This window comes from Lathamus discolor, chromosome 2 (assembly GCF_037157495.1).
Source record: "Lathamus discolor isolate bLatDis1 chromosome 2, bLatDis1.hap1, whole genome shotgun sequence".
Taxonomy (NCBI): Eukaryota; Metazoa; Chordata; class Aves; order Psittaciformes; family Psittacidae; genus Lathamus; species Lathamus discolor.
In genome coordinates, this window is record NC_088885.1 from 85534609 (window position 1) to 85550091 (window position 15483).

General features: G+C 39.6%; 1 protein-coding gene across 12 annotated transcripts in view; it reads left to right on the top strand.

The window, feature by feature from the left end:
- The window catches only part of CTNND2 (catenin delta 2), a 655387-nt gene that overhangs the window by 354902 nt on the left and 285002 nt on the right, over positions 1-15483 (top strand). The gene's annotated exons all lie outside the window — the stretch shown is intronic.

Here is a 15483-nt window from a genome sequence, read left to right on the forward strand (position 1 = left end):
GACATGCTCAATGAGATGAAATTTGGCATCAGTGGACCTCACAATTTGTTGATAGATGAAGTTATTTCCATTTCATTATCTGCTTTGAGAGCCAGGGCAATCCAGCTGAGTCATTCTTTGTGCACACAAAGGAGGTGTTCTTACGGGATCTCCTGGTAAACATACACACTAATAAAATCATGTGCTCTCTGAGTACATTGCAGACCTGAAAAATACCTAGCAAGTCTGTGTACCCTTCTTTCATTTTAGAATTTGAGTCTCTGGAGCAGGAGTGGCAGAAGTGAGTAACACAGGTCACACCACCTTTCTTTCTGCTGCGTTAATGCAGACCTAGTAGTTTTCTGACTCAACAGTCCTTAACTCCAGATAAATTGTTCAGAGCATAGGCTCTGAGAAGATTTTGATTTATTGATAAAACTTCCATCAGTATTGTAATATATTCAGGGTAAATATTTATGGTTGGGCATTTTGGATGCCTCGTCTTATTCCACCTATCTCTTCTAATACAAGCCTTTTCAATATTTTGGCTTCAAAACTTTGGGGTCTCAAATTTGTCTTTGCTCAATTTGTAATGGAGTGAATCTGAAAGGTGGACACCTTTTGTTAAAGGGTGGTCTCACAGTTATTTGTTGTATATTCTCACTGAGAAAGATATACAGAAACTGTCTCAACTGTGGGTAAAATTCAGTCTTTCAAAGTAGTTGTTAAATACTTAGATTTCTGAGCAGTGTTAATAAGATGTTGTTTGCTTTATCCACCTCCCCTTTCTGGCCCTAGTCCCACTCTACATGTGAGCATGAAATAATTATCATGGCATTTAACATTGCAATAGCCACTGGCTGGTAGCAAACACTGAGACCTACTTCCAGGGGCAGTCCTCCGCAGGAGATAAATGTCTTTACAAAATAGCTGACCGTTAAAAGTTTCTGTAGATCACTAAGACATTAAGATTTGATAATACGAAACAGGCTTTAGTGCTGATCTGAAAGCCAGCTCTTACATCTTAGCATCACAGCCAGTGCTGCCTCAGGAAATGCTCCATCAGCGCTGAGCATCCTGAGCTTGGACTTTATTATCTTCATCCTCTGTCAGAGGCAGAGTTCAAAGGTATTGGGAATAGCATCAGATGAAAATATGTAGCTCAAACACTGTCATTCAGAACTCCATCACTTCTGCTCTTATTAGTGTTACCAGCATGATAAGGGCCAGGTAAAGCAGGCACTACTCTGTGGATGACATATCACATCCTATTAAATTCATGTCAGTGTTCTTACTTCAAGAATATGAGTGAAGTTCTCCTTTTCAGTCTTTACTCTTACGGAGGCAGGAGACCACTGCAGAAGAGTCCAGCTTAGGAGTGGAGCCGCAGTATGGGCTCTCACCACCAGGATTCCTTGCAGGCTTTGGTGTCTGCTTCACCAGCCATGGTCCAGTGTGAGTTTCTGCAATAGAGTGTTAGGGAATGTGAGTCAGGTGCAGCTGATCTCATTCTGGTTTGGTTTGCTGCCTGTCTTCGAGTTCCTGTGTGGTTGTTTGCAAGCAGGAGGCCTCATAAAGGCTGAAGGAACCATCACTGTTCAGGGAAGTAGCCCGTGTTTTCCCTGGTTCCTCAGGTGTGGCACAGGGGTTCAATTGCCTCAATTCTTCTGTAGCCCTTCTGTAGATTAGTAGGGTGACTGGGGAGTTTATAGGCTTTTTAGGGAGGCAGCACTAGAAGTCACTGGCAGAAGTACTGTTCAAAACGTGATAGTCCAGTATGTGCCCTTACTGTTGGACCTAAACTGCTTCAGGCTGCCTCTTGCAGTTTCTTCTCCTTAGGAAGGAATCTCCAGCCAGAGACTCTCACACCATCTTAGTATCTCTCCCAAGCACTCTCCTTTCCTGTGATCTCTCACCTTTTCTTGCTGTCCCATCCTTCCCTAAACTACCTATTACTGCTTACCCATATCCTTACGTCTGCTGCTTCCCTTCTTGTTTCAATTCCATCTTTTCCTTTTCCAGTTCCTTTACCTTTTCTGTTCTCACACGTTGTGAAATAAAGCCTCAGTGTCTTGACCCAAACACATGAAGATTCATCCTCAGAGGATAGGGCAAAACCACCAAAAGAAACAAAGAAAAAAACAAGATCAAAACACATTTTCTGTGTAAATGTGGCCTTGCTATCATCACTTTTTATATGCTTACCTAACTTCAGGCGAATACACAGTGCTCATTGGTGTGTCATGTTGAGAATCCAGAGATAACTACGGCAATACTGCAACTAAGTGATTTCTAATTTCCCCCCATTTGTTTACAGCAGCCTGTAGGCTGATTTTTTTCTCAATGTGCTGTCACCTGCAACGTGTTTCTTTGAGTTCCCTTATTTCTGGTTATGTCTACATGCTGAAATGTGGGGTTTTTTATAAGAGCAAGTAGTGATAGGTCAAAGGGGAATGGATTTGAACTAAAATGGGGTAGATTTAGATTAGATATGAGGAGGAAGTTCTTCAATGTGAGGATAGTGAGGCACTGGAACAGGTTACCCAGAGAAGCTGTGGCTGCCCCATCCCTGGCAGTGTTCAAGGCCAGGTTGGACGGGGCTTAGAGCAACCTGGTCTACTGGAAGGTGTGCCCAGCCATGGCAGGGGTTGGAAATGGATGATCTTTAAGGTTCCTTCCAAGCCAAACCATTATATGATTCTATGGTATATAAACTCTGTGCTGATACAATGGTATTACTTCATATCTCTAAGCTTGATTGTCCTGAGATGAATCCAGTTTTGGTACCTGGTTTCATTTTATGCTGTGCAATGGTCTGAAAATCCTTGCCCAAAGAAAACAACCCCTTACGATCTATCGTTAATTACGGTTGTACAAAATGTGTACAAAACCAATATCAACTGAACACAGAAGGAGTAATAGCAAGTAAGATATATATGGAAGAGGGAAATGTATAGGTGAGAGTCAAGACCAGGAAAGCAGGAACAATTAGTAGCAACATCAAAGGTGGAAAGGAGGTAGTGATCAGCATGTATTGCTTAGCACAAATCCTGCACAGGCAACCAAACAGGTGTTCCCTTATCCACCACAGGAAGCAGTTACTGAAACTCATTAGAAAATGACAGTGACTTACAGTAGCATTTGTAGGAGCAGAACAAAGAAAGGCTTTTGGCATCTAAACCTACCACGCAAAAGAACATCAGTAAATATTGTGTCTGTAGTACGGGCCAGGAAACAAATTCACCCACATCCTCAGGCAGTCTGATAAACCACTCACCCTACTTGTGCCTTAGTGGCATGCCAGCCAGCGCTCGCGCGCTGAGCACAGTCAGAAGTGCCAAGAGCTGCATCGTTCTGGGATCTGCTGATGCCAGCTTGTAAGCATAAGCAGTGTGTAGATGCAGCCTTGAAAAAGAGGTAATTGGCTTGTTAGCCTGTGTAAAATGATGTATATGGAACTGAAAATTTTGGCAGGTGTTGGTTTGGGGTTGATTTCTTTTGTTGTACGTGCAGTTTTACATAGCTCTCAATAAAGCAGGATTTTTGTGACTTCTGTGATAACGCAGGATAACGAGTTGCCCCCATTTTTTGTTTTCCATTCTGGCCTTATAAATGGAGAAATACATATTCTTAGTTCACCATGAGAGCAGAGAGTATTGCACACTCGTGGACACAAAAAGAGAAAGCAAAAGGTTGTACTTTCTGGTTTATGGCAGGGGAGGTTTTGGCAGATGAAAAAGACTATCATAAAATTTCAACCTTTTTGACTTACTTCTTAACATTCTTACTTCCTGAGGCAGTGCTAAACACATTCTGAACTGGCTCGCCTCAGAGACCAAATAGACATTTTCTTTTGTGGACAGAAAATATGTAAGCCTGTCAAAGGTCAGGAAAAAATGGAGTTCCCCTTTGCACGAGAAGAGGAAACCTGTTTTGTGCCAGTAGTTAAGTTCATAGAACAACATAATAGCGTAACAGATCTCCTGATTCCTTTTGTATTAGATCCATATATCTCTGAATAGTTTTATCTGCCTCATATAAAACTACCTTCAGAAGCTAGTAGGTGCTTTTTTAATTGCAGTTGCTATGTTTCAATAATTTAATTTAGGTCTATCAGAAGAGATCTTTCTGTTTTTTTGATTTCTGATAATGCATTCGGCTTCCATGTGAGTCATGTTTGTGTGATGTCTATAGCCATCTAATTTTACTTCCTAGAAATAAAAAGGGAACATGTTAGTTTAATGTTATTGGTAGCAGGTTTTAGGCTGTGCTAGGCACAGAGGGTGACTAGGAACACTTGGCATTCACAGTTGGTGTTCAGAGATATAAAATACTTCAAAAAATTAGGATTTATTATTGTAAAATATGTTCTTAATTTACTTTGCTTTTTTTTCTGTAGAAAAGCATACACTCCATTTTAAATATAATTATTCTCTGGAAAATGGGAGGTTGATAATGAAAACACAAATTTAAAAATAACAATTATTTATGCCAAAATTCAGTGTTTCCTGAATTTTCTTCTGAGTTGGAGCATGGTGTCTGTGTCGTTGCACACAGTGCCTCCTCCCGCATGCACTTTCTTCTTGTAGTCACATTCAGAAATGTGTTTTATCCCATCCTGAAGCCCAGTTCAGGGGCTTCTCTTGTGGTTCCATAGTCTGGTCTTTCCAAAGGAGCAAACTTCTGCTACAGTGAAGTGTTCTGTGATTCTGCCACTCCAGGTATTGTGTGCCACCTGCAGAGTTCACAAAAGTAACACAGTCACCTCAGCAAAGCATGCCATTTCTGGAAATACGTGATTTATATTACAGAATCACAGAATCACAGAATCCCAAGGGTTGGAAGGGACCTAAAAAGATCATCTAGTCCAACCCCCCTGCAAGAGCAGGGTAACCTACAGTACATCACACAGGAACTTGTCCAGGCGGGCCTTGAATATCTCCAGTGTAGGAGACTCCACAACCCCCCTGGGCAACCTGTTCCAGTGCTCTGTCACTCTTACAGTAAAGAAGTTCTTCCTGATGTTAACGTGGAACTTCCTATGCTCCAGTTTACACCCATTGCCCCTTGTCCTATCACTGGATATCACTGAAAAAAGCCTAGCTCCATCATCCTGACACCTACCCTTTACATATTTGTAAACATTGATGAGGTCACCCCTCAGTCTCCTCTTCTCCAAGCTAAAGAGACCCAGCTCCCTCAGCCTCTCCTCATAAGGGAGATGTTCCACTCCCTTAATCATCTTTGTGGCTCTGCGCTGGACTCCTTCAAGCAATTCCCTGTCCTTCTTGAATTGAGGGGCCCAGAACTGGACACAATATTCCAGATGCGGCCTCACCAAGGCTGAGTAGAGGGGGAGGAGAACCTCTCTTGACCTACTAACCACTCCCTTTCTAATGCACCCTAAGATGCCATTTGCCTTCTTTTCATATAATTCACTTTGCATACCTTAGGCCACTGATGAGGGGTTTGTGGTTTTTTTGGCAGGAGCTTCTCATGGAAGTGTAACATGTGCCAACAGAAATTTTACTGCCAAAAGAGCTCCAAATCATCCTTAGATATCCCTAGATGAAAGGCCAGAGGATATCCTTTTTCCTCTTTGTATCCTCCGTAGTGCAGAAATGTAATTTAGTTATGATCCTACTGCCCATTTTGTTCCTTTGTTGTTTCTCTCTATTGCTCCTACAAAGCACATCATCCTAATGGCCAATGATAAATTATCTCTTTCAGAGACTATCTGATTTCGATATCTGTAGAGTTTAGCAAGCAATTTCATAGAATAAGATTAATCTTCTACAAAATAAGTTGTTTAATCTTGGGGTCATTTAAAAAATTGCAGTAGTAGGTTATCCTTGGCTTTAATCTAAATTTAGGATAGCTTTTTCTGTTAAAAAAAAAAACAAACAACAAAAAAAGTGAAGGCAACATCTGTGTTCTGAGCATAAATACATATCAGCCTATTCTTGCACAATGCATGTCTTTAGGTCTTGTTCTCTAGCATCTTCAGTAATTACATTAAGTAAAGGAACTCCCAATTTCTTCCTACTGTCAAACATTACCAACTGTTGCTTATGAAAGAAAATCTGACTGTATTATATCTCATAAACCTGGAGTAATGCTATGTGCGGTATGGTATAGAAACCAAAACATATACTATCTGAGTAAGTAACCCTGAAGTTACCCTATTATGTCAGGATTGCTTAGGCTTTGCTATGTTATTTTGTTCCATGAGCCTGCTAGTATTTCATATTTGCAACATATTTCCAAATTTCCAGAAGACTTTTATGTAAACTCACTGGAAATTCTATTATCTTTATAATATACTGCCTACAATTTTTTGCCATAAAAGTTATCTATCCCGAAAGAAATTCTTTCCTGTTAAATATTTCCTTATTAAGCTCAGCTACTGAGGAACTACCTGTTTCTCTCTGGTTTTCTTCCTGTCCCTCATAGATGCACAGGTGGTGAATTTTAACCACCCGACAATATTTTGTGAGTACCGAAATTCTGAAGCACTATTTTCCCAAACACTGAGAGATTGCATTTGCCATTCTGTAGTCCTAGTTTAATTGCACAGGGATCTTTCTTATTTGGAGGCACTTCATTAGTGTTACGCAGTAGGCTGGAAACCTGTCCTCTCTGAATTAGACATTGGTGCTATCCCCACTGCCCTGATTCTGGGATTTCAATACAACCATCAGAAAAAGCCCCACACTTTCAGTAATCAAAAAAGAATCATTTACTCACAGGGCGTATTTATAATTTAGAGAATTCTTGAATGAAAATGAACTTTTTCTACATTTCTGAATACATTCCACCAAATCCTATTTTCTAGTACCTAAGAATAGGTTCTATAGAAACACAAAAGCCCTTTTCTGTACTTGTAGGTAGAACATAGACCTCTTAATGATGGTAGAGGATGGTATTGCATATAAATTATTTCCCTTTTTTGTAAAACAAGCTTGTTTTCAGTGTATTCAAGAATTGCTGCCTCTCATCTAAAGAGATGTGTTTGTTTCCTAACGAGACCTGCTTGTGATTTAGCAGATAAAGTATTATCATGTATTTCTTCATTTTAAGTATGCACATACCCCACACACACTTTTCTGAGCTTTATTTACTACTAGGGTATAGAATACCTTTGTTATATTGTAGGCTTGGCATGTTTTTCTTGTTAAATGAAGGTAGTGATATATTTAATATATGCTAGAAGGTAGATCTTGAAATACTTTCCTAGTACTGGCCCTGGATTTGAAGGGAGAATGGGGGCAATGCTTATTACCATTGTTAAATCATAGCTACTTATTATATTCTGTTTGATATCACAGAATCATAGAAAAGTTTGTGTTGGAAGGGACCTTAAAGCTCATCTAGTTCCAACCCCCCCACCATAGGCACGGGCACTTTCCACTAGACCAGGTTGCTCGAAGCCCCATCCAACCTGGTCTTGAACACTGCCAGGGATGGGGCAGCCACAGCTTCTCTGGGCAACCTGTGGCAGTGCCTCACCACCCTCATAGAGTGAAGAATTTCTTCTTTGTAGCTAATCTAAATCTACCCTCTTTTAAAAGTTTGAAGCCATTCCCACTTGTTCTATTTGACTAACAGTTGGCTTGAAAGTCCTTCTTTCCCTATAGAATCTGTTTAACCAGTTGTAGCTGACAAGATTAGCATTTTTGCCAAAATTAGGATCTGCAGATCTTAGGTTTTGCCTTGGTTTAGTATTTCCTTTTTCTTCCTGTAAATAAGAAATCTTATTTTTATGATATCTACAAAGGTCTCTCATCTAGTTCCCAGGGTTTTCACTCACAGTAGCCCCCTGCCTCCACTGCTTCCAGCTGCACTTTTTGCACTTTCCCAGAGACTAGAAACCGAGGACAAGAGGAGAGACCTCTGTACTTAAGTGGGAAGGTGGCTGTTGCTTGCCACCCTCTGAGGCACTTGCAGGGCTTTCTTTCCCCTCACTCAAGTCCTCCACTTTCCAAAGTCATCCTAAGTCATTTCATCAAGAGAGAGTTTCTTCAAGGAATGTTTCTGATGACCTCAAAAATAAGCCATACAGCAAGGTATGCAAGTAGCTTAAACCAAACAGACAAACAAATCTTCCTTACCCTTCTAATTTGGAGGGAAAGTTAACTCCTGGTCCAAGTCGGATATGCATCTTAATTAATTCTGTGACCAGGACGTGGAAAACAGAATATACTGGTGAGAGGCCAAAGAATTTGCTATCACTAGGAACAGGTCCATCTTTATCATCCCCTCTTCTTTACTGTCAAACACTGTGGAAGGACACCAAGAGCTATTCCTGGTTTTGTTCTTATTTATTTCAGTCTAGTTCTAGGATTCCCCAGCATCCCAAACACAGTTTAATGCTCAGAATTGTGTGACCACTTTACAGATGCCTGACCTGATCTTTTATTACATCTTTTTTAATCGTCCATTCCTTTGCACAAGTGGGCAACAACTAAAACCCAGCTTTAGGGCCAGTTAGCAACTACTTACTATGAGTATGCACACTTAAATGACCTAGCAAAAATAGTAGGTTGTGGAGTAGGAATCAATATTTCACATTGAAACTAAATGACCTTAAAGGCAGAGGAAACAGTATGTGATGACTTTTTGGTATTTGAAAATCTTAATTAGGCTTATACTAACAGTTAGGAAATGGTTCCTCTTGCTGGGATGTGAGGCACCTCAACCTATTAACTGTATAAATGAATGTTTAAAGGACATTAAAGGAGTTTTGCTGGTGTTTCAATTGTTACCCAAATGAGCAAAAGCAGGTTGAAGATGTGCGAAGTGATTAATTACACTAATTAAAACCACTTTATTTACACTTACTGTATAATTTATCATTACTACTTCTGTCAGTTGATCGAAGGTGAGTGAAGTGTTATTTATAATTGGTATGGGAGCTAATTAAATGTTCATTCGAGCATGTTTTGGTCTATTTCCTTTGTCAATTAGAAATGGCATCCCAATAAATGACTGACCAAATGGAAATGTATAACACAATAGTAGTGCTACACTTTACTACTTACTTGGAAAAGGAATTGTGTCCCAGTAAGCCAAGTGGCTTTAAATCTTAATGAGAGAAAAAAAATCCTTCTCCTTTCACTTGCATGATATTTTTGTTGGGAACTTCACAGGAAAAATTAAGTAACAAGCATGCAATTAGCTCATGAGGACTGGCCAGGTGTACATTTCTGTAGTTTGCAGTGTAGTTATTTTAGCCAATTCAGAAGTAATTATTGCATAGATTCAGAATACTGAAGTAATCATGCACTTACCTTGTAATAATATAGTACTGTATGTAACTTTCATTATATGGTAATTATTTTATAACTGAACAACTAGCAGATAGTGTATTATTGAATACTTCCACGGTAAGTTCTGCTCTGTAATGAAATATATTAATCCTGTTTCATAAGTCAGCTTTTTTTGTTTGTCTTGAAGATTGACGATGCTGTTGCTATAGTATCATCTTGAATTGTTCCATGCTGTGAGGCTATACTTTGTGAAGTATTCCCTCAGATACTGTAGTCTGAGGATTAGTAAACGGGAGTTACTTTTCAGATGTTTGACTGGCGGACACTAGGGATAGGCTGTCATTGATCTCTCCTCAGGGAACAATTTCTTTGGTTTCTTTTTGTGAGTTCCTCATTTACAAGAATCCCACATTCATCTGCTGTTTAGCTTTGTGACCCAGCAATGGTGCTACAGTATATGATAGAAAAAATACAAAGTTCCCTGAATTTGTAATGGAGTTGATCCACAGATTCCTGCTACCTTAACTGGCTTTCCTGTAAGTAAAAATATCACAAATGCTGATGGTACTTAAATCCTAACAGACTTCAGATACTGTGTTTGTTTTTAAATCCTCACTCATGATCTAGTAATATTACGAATAGCAAAACTTAATAGGATGTGCTTCTTTGTCCCCCATCTCTAATCAGTGTAAGAAGGGTACCTGACAGTCACTCAGCACATAGAAAGCTGCTTAACTTCTGACACTGGTAAGCTCCTTAAAGCCCAGGTTCCTACTGGATTTCTTACATGGAATACTCTTGCTTATGACCACTATGGGATACAGTTCTGCTACTTGAGCTAGACAAGGCCCTACCTTCTGGAGGAAGGGAAGAAAACATATGATGACTTGCCAGCTCTGATTCCCAAACAAGTTCCCTGTCTTTTCAACTACTGTTGGTTCTGATGCCCATTTCTGTAATCTCTCACTGGAGCTCCAGTCAGCATGAGTGACTGGAACAAGAACTGGAATTCACTGAAATGAAATGTAGCACTGTGCTGACGCACTTTGGTCTTTCTTTCTTGCTTCCTTCTTTTTTCTTAAATGTAGTCCTTTCTCTCCTTAATTTGGGCATCACTCAGCCCGGGGTTGTGGATCGTAGTGTGCAGCTGAGCATCCAGCTTCTCTTCGGATTTGCTTCCAAGCGAGCGAGGAAACAAAAGCTACATGCTGCACTCTTGGAGTTCAGCAATGGAGTTTTGAATCCCTTGTTGTCAATGGAGGACTAGCCAAAAAAAAAAAAAAAGGCTTTTAAAATTTGGAGCAGCAGTGCTGATGCAGTTGGCCTGCTAAACGTTTCTAACAATATAGCCACTCTTTTACCTGCATCATTTTTGCTAAACATTGATTTTCTGCTATGCATTCAGTTGGTACATTGTCAGCACACATCACTTTAATACACTTAGTATCTTAAAAACTGATTTGACTGCTACTGAAATCAGCAAACATATTCCAATGGAGTTGAATGTAGTAGCGTTAGCCATTGACAGTTTCTAAGAATGCAAACATGGACTTTTGGGGCCATTCTTCAATGCGTATGTTGGATTGTTTGATGAAATATAGGCATTAAGTCAGTTGCAGAAGTGAATATATTTTTTAATGCTGAGGAACAGGGTATTATTTAAAAGCAAAATACACTTTTTCACACAATGGTAAACTTCTTTTATCTTAAGTATGCTGCAAAATGTGGTTTGAAAAAAGGAAATCTAAGGCACAATCTAAATAGAGAAATCTGGTAAAATACTGGTGGAATCTTACTGTTGCATTACCACTATTATTCTTTTTTTCTTTTTTCTTTGCTTACTGGTCTGTAATATCTTGTCACTTCTTGCATAAGAAGTATAAAGTTTTCGTTGCCTAATCAAGCACTGATAGAGCTAGAACAGTACATGCTGGTACTGAGAATTCTGCTGTTCTGAAACAGCCATATAAACTATTTTTGCCTGCAAATACTCTCTGTTCAAGAATAATACTATTTTTTTTTTTTTTTTTTTTTTTGCTTGGGTCATTTGGGTTTGGGTATTTTTCACTCTGAATGATGGAAGAAGGAAGAGGAGCTGGTGTTGGAGGAGAGCAGAAACAACAAAAGGCAAAAGATTTTATTTCCAAAGAAAATACTGCTCTTGAAAACATGAGGACAAATGTTTCAAGTAACTTCATTTTTTTCTCTCTTTTTGAGCCAGCCATAGATGCTAATAGTAACCTGGATTCTTTTTGTCGCTTTGGTTTCCCGTAATCAACTGTTACTGTGATGTCCTTGAATTAATAATAATCACATCATTTAAGACCACTCACTTCCTTGGTTTGGTTTTTAAATAGCAGCACTGCACTTTACTTCAGCATTGCACACTGTACTATTACTCAGAAAGAAAAACAGTGGTCCACAAAAAATTCCTGCCAGCAATGCCCCACTGCTCACAGAAATAGCCCCAGCTGCATATGCTGGAGCTTATTCTGCCACCTTTGCCTCCTGCTTCCCTGCTTCCCCCTTGACAGAAGCAGATAGATGCTGTGGAAGCTCTGCTTCTGGTATGGCTCGTGATGGAGCCTGTAACTCACCAGTTTACATTTATCGCCATATGCAACATACTAAATGCCATGAATCAGCCTGTTCAGCATAATGCCAGACTATGCTTATTTTGTCGAATGCAGTATGGCAGGAAGGTAGCAAACATGAGATTCAGTGCTGCTCTCTTTAGCGGTAGGACTCAGGGTAGGGCCAAATCCTGCACTGCATCTGCACCTCTCTCCTGCTTTACCTGAAGTGTGCCAGGTACTCTCAGGTGCTTCAGATCTATTAAACTATTGGGGTTTTGAAAGAAAAAAACAGTAGCCGTATAATAGCCAACATAACTGCCAGTAAGAGGAGTAGGTAATGTAAACTAATTAAAAGAGCTTCTGCAAGAAGCCTGCCTCTTCCTTTCACTGTGTTCATGGGTGTCTCTTTTCCTGAAAGTCTGCCATGCCTCCCAGCACCTGGGTCTCCACACTGCAAAGAAACCTCCTGTTTCCTACTTCTGAGTCCTAGACAAGTCCTCTGCTCTCCATCACCTCTGAAGTTTCATTCTGGATTGCCTGCATGATGTGGGCATGGCCTTCATCCTTTTCTGTGCTGTTTTTGCCTGGTTTTCTGTGTGGTCCAGCAGCTTTCCCCAGCTTAACGGCACTTTGTCTGTGTCCCTAGCAAGATGCACACCCTCTCCCTCTCCTTTGAGCTCGTTACTGAGCTTACTGGTTACAGCAGCCAAGGTGAAGAAGATGGGGAGCTTTGCACACTGCCCTGCCCCAGGTTAAGAGGAAGAGCAAGGTATTTTCCGCAGTACGTGACCACCAAACTGGAGACAAAGAGTTAATTACTATACCCTGCTCCATCTTTTGAAGTTAGTCCACAGTGCTGTCTCTTGCAGTATGGAGGCTCTGGCTTAATTCACACTCATATCTGTACTATTTATGTTTACACAGGAGGAAAGTGGCACTGACTGAGTCAGTGAAATTTTCGTACTATCCGTAATTTAGTATCTGCTAAACTAAGCCTTACGAAGATGGAAGTGTTTGGTTTTAAGCTTATTTTAAATTAAAGATTTGTAGTTAGTTATGTTGAATTACGGGAATAAATAAGACTGAATTGTTCTAGCAATCCCCAGTGCCTACCTTAAAGTAGAATATCTCCAGCTGCCTTAACACTGCTGAAAACAAATGAAAAATAGTTTCACGAACACTTTCTTATACCAACACAACAGAGTTTACATTTTTGCCAGGAAGAAGCAGTAATTTGTTTTCAAGAGCCGTCAGCATACAGAAGTACAAAAACAAGCCACTTCTCGTCTGGGTGAGCTGCGAGCTCCTCAGAAGGTTTGGTCTCTCCTTCAGACTGAAATCTCAAAAACGTTAATGAGAAAAGCTATCCGTCTTTTCCCCATCAGACAAGATAGGACTGCTTGTAGTCCCTACAATCTGAAAAAGAACTTGTGTGTTTTCACGATCACGCTGACTGACCTCAAATGTATCTTGTAGTTTGTATGCTTGGTTTAGACTTAGTTATTTACAGGTGAGCAGCCACAACTCTATTCCACATTTGCTTGAGAAATGCAGGTTTCTTTAAAATTAAATGTCTATCTCACTGTCTCTCTCAAATGACTTAGTACTTATTGAAATGTATGTTTTAATTGTTCATTACTGCTTGTAAAGGTGCAAAATGAAAACTGTTATACAGTAGTTAATGAACTTAAACCATGTGCTCCAACCTTGTTACTAAAAATATTTTTCAACGCTTTGGGTAGGTTTCTGGAAGTGCATAGAAGTGTTTGGGTTCAGTGGTGCAGGGAACCCGTCTGTGATTCTAGCTAGCTATGTGAATCCCCCTAGTGAGCCATAGTAATATGAAACGAACACTTGAAGGCCAGATGCAGTTGAAAATTTAAACATACTGAGTTCATATCATGTGATAGTTTAATCATTATTTAAGCTTTAGAAATGCCACAGCATAATTTCAGAATGAGTACAAACACTTCCATGCAGAAAAATTGCTTTCTTGCTGCAACTTTTGCCCTTCCTGGGACAGTTACTCTCTTGTGAATTTTCTTGATCACAGGCAAATATTCAGTAAAAATTCGAAACCCAAAATATTAAAATAAAGCCTGCAAATACATTTAAAAACTAAGCCTGTTTTTTTCTTTATCCTCTAAAAAAAACAAACAAACAAACAAACAAAACAGAAAAAAAAACAAAAACAAAAACTGTGAAAATATTTCTTCCATTAAAGGCAAAATTTGCAACAAAACTGGTTAAATGGAAAATGCTTAGCCAATCCTGTTTGCAGAGTCAGGGAATTGAATCTTGGATTTATAAGCACCCATGCAGGATTAAATTCAACTCTCCTATGCATGTGATACATTTTTAATACCCTCACAGCATACATGGAGCCCTGTCTCCTTCTGTACTTGAGGAAAATACAAGGACCAGAACTTAACTTTCTGAATTTGTCCTGTATCCAGAAAATTCTGATGAATGCAATTGACTTTGCAGCATAAATTGTGTTGATATGTAAAATAGTGTCATAACCCCAGTCTACATTTAGAAAGAACACTTCCACTTTACATAGCCTACTATGATTTGTTTGTAATAGGAACGGTTCGGGTTGGGTTTTGGAAAATATCAGTTATAATGATTCTGCCATTTCTGAGAAACAGGCTAGGGATAAAAATGCTCTCCATATTAATTTTTGGGGGCGTGTTGTTTGCACATTTTCTAAGTGGGATCTTTCAGGACCAGCTGTACATCCTCATAGCAAAGACTTTAAGGTCATAAAATTTGGCCTTTGTATCAGGAATGTACTGGGAGTTATTTCGGGTAAAATTCATTGGAATTGTGCCATTGTGGGTGTTTTTTAAAACTGAACTTTTCACATGTTCTGTAGGAGCAAAATCAGCATAATCATTTCACATTCCTTAAGGTTTGTGTCACCTTCTATGCTCTCATGAGCTTGTTAGTGCTAACCAGAAGATGAACCTGTCATTCCTGTAGAGCCACTGAATATGTTATAGATGATAGCTGTTGGGTTGAAGGTAGAGTTCTTTGCAACTCATGAAATGGCCAAGGCATTTCTTTTGTCTCCTCTTGTATTTCACTTACTGGTTCTGGACACCACGGAACAATAAGTTAGTTTATTGAAAATTAGAAGTAAAGGACAGGGAAGGATTAGGTGGGTATTCTTTAATGTGGCTCTTCATGTATGGAGACAGAATGAGTTCACGATTAAAAGTGTTTGCTGGAGGTCTAAATCATGCAACAGTGTGGTGCAGGAAGAACCTTTCCTTGTCTGATACATGTTCTTGGAGCAAAAATTGGGGAATTACTATGGGTATATCATAAGCTTAATCACTGGTAAATGAACCCAGTGTACATTAGAACATGCTTTAGTTTCACGGAACAACTAAATAACTGTGGAAGGTGTCACTGTTAGTGCTCCTGACATCCTCTTCAGTCTGGCAGCCCCAGTTTAAACTCACTGCCTGCACTTGGCTCTCCTGGCACACAGTGCTGTGATGGGGAAGATAAGACAGGCTGACAAAACAGTCATCAAAGATTCACTCACATCAGGATGAGTCCTACAGAATGAGAGGAGCTATTAATATTTTAAAGGGTGCCATCCATCCCTATAGGCACCAAAGTATTACATCACTGTGTGTACAGGACAG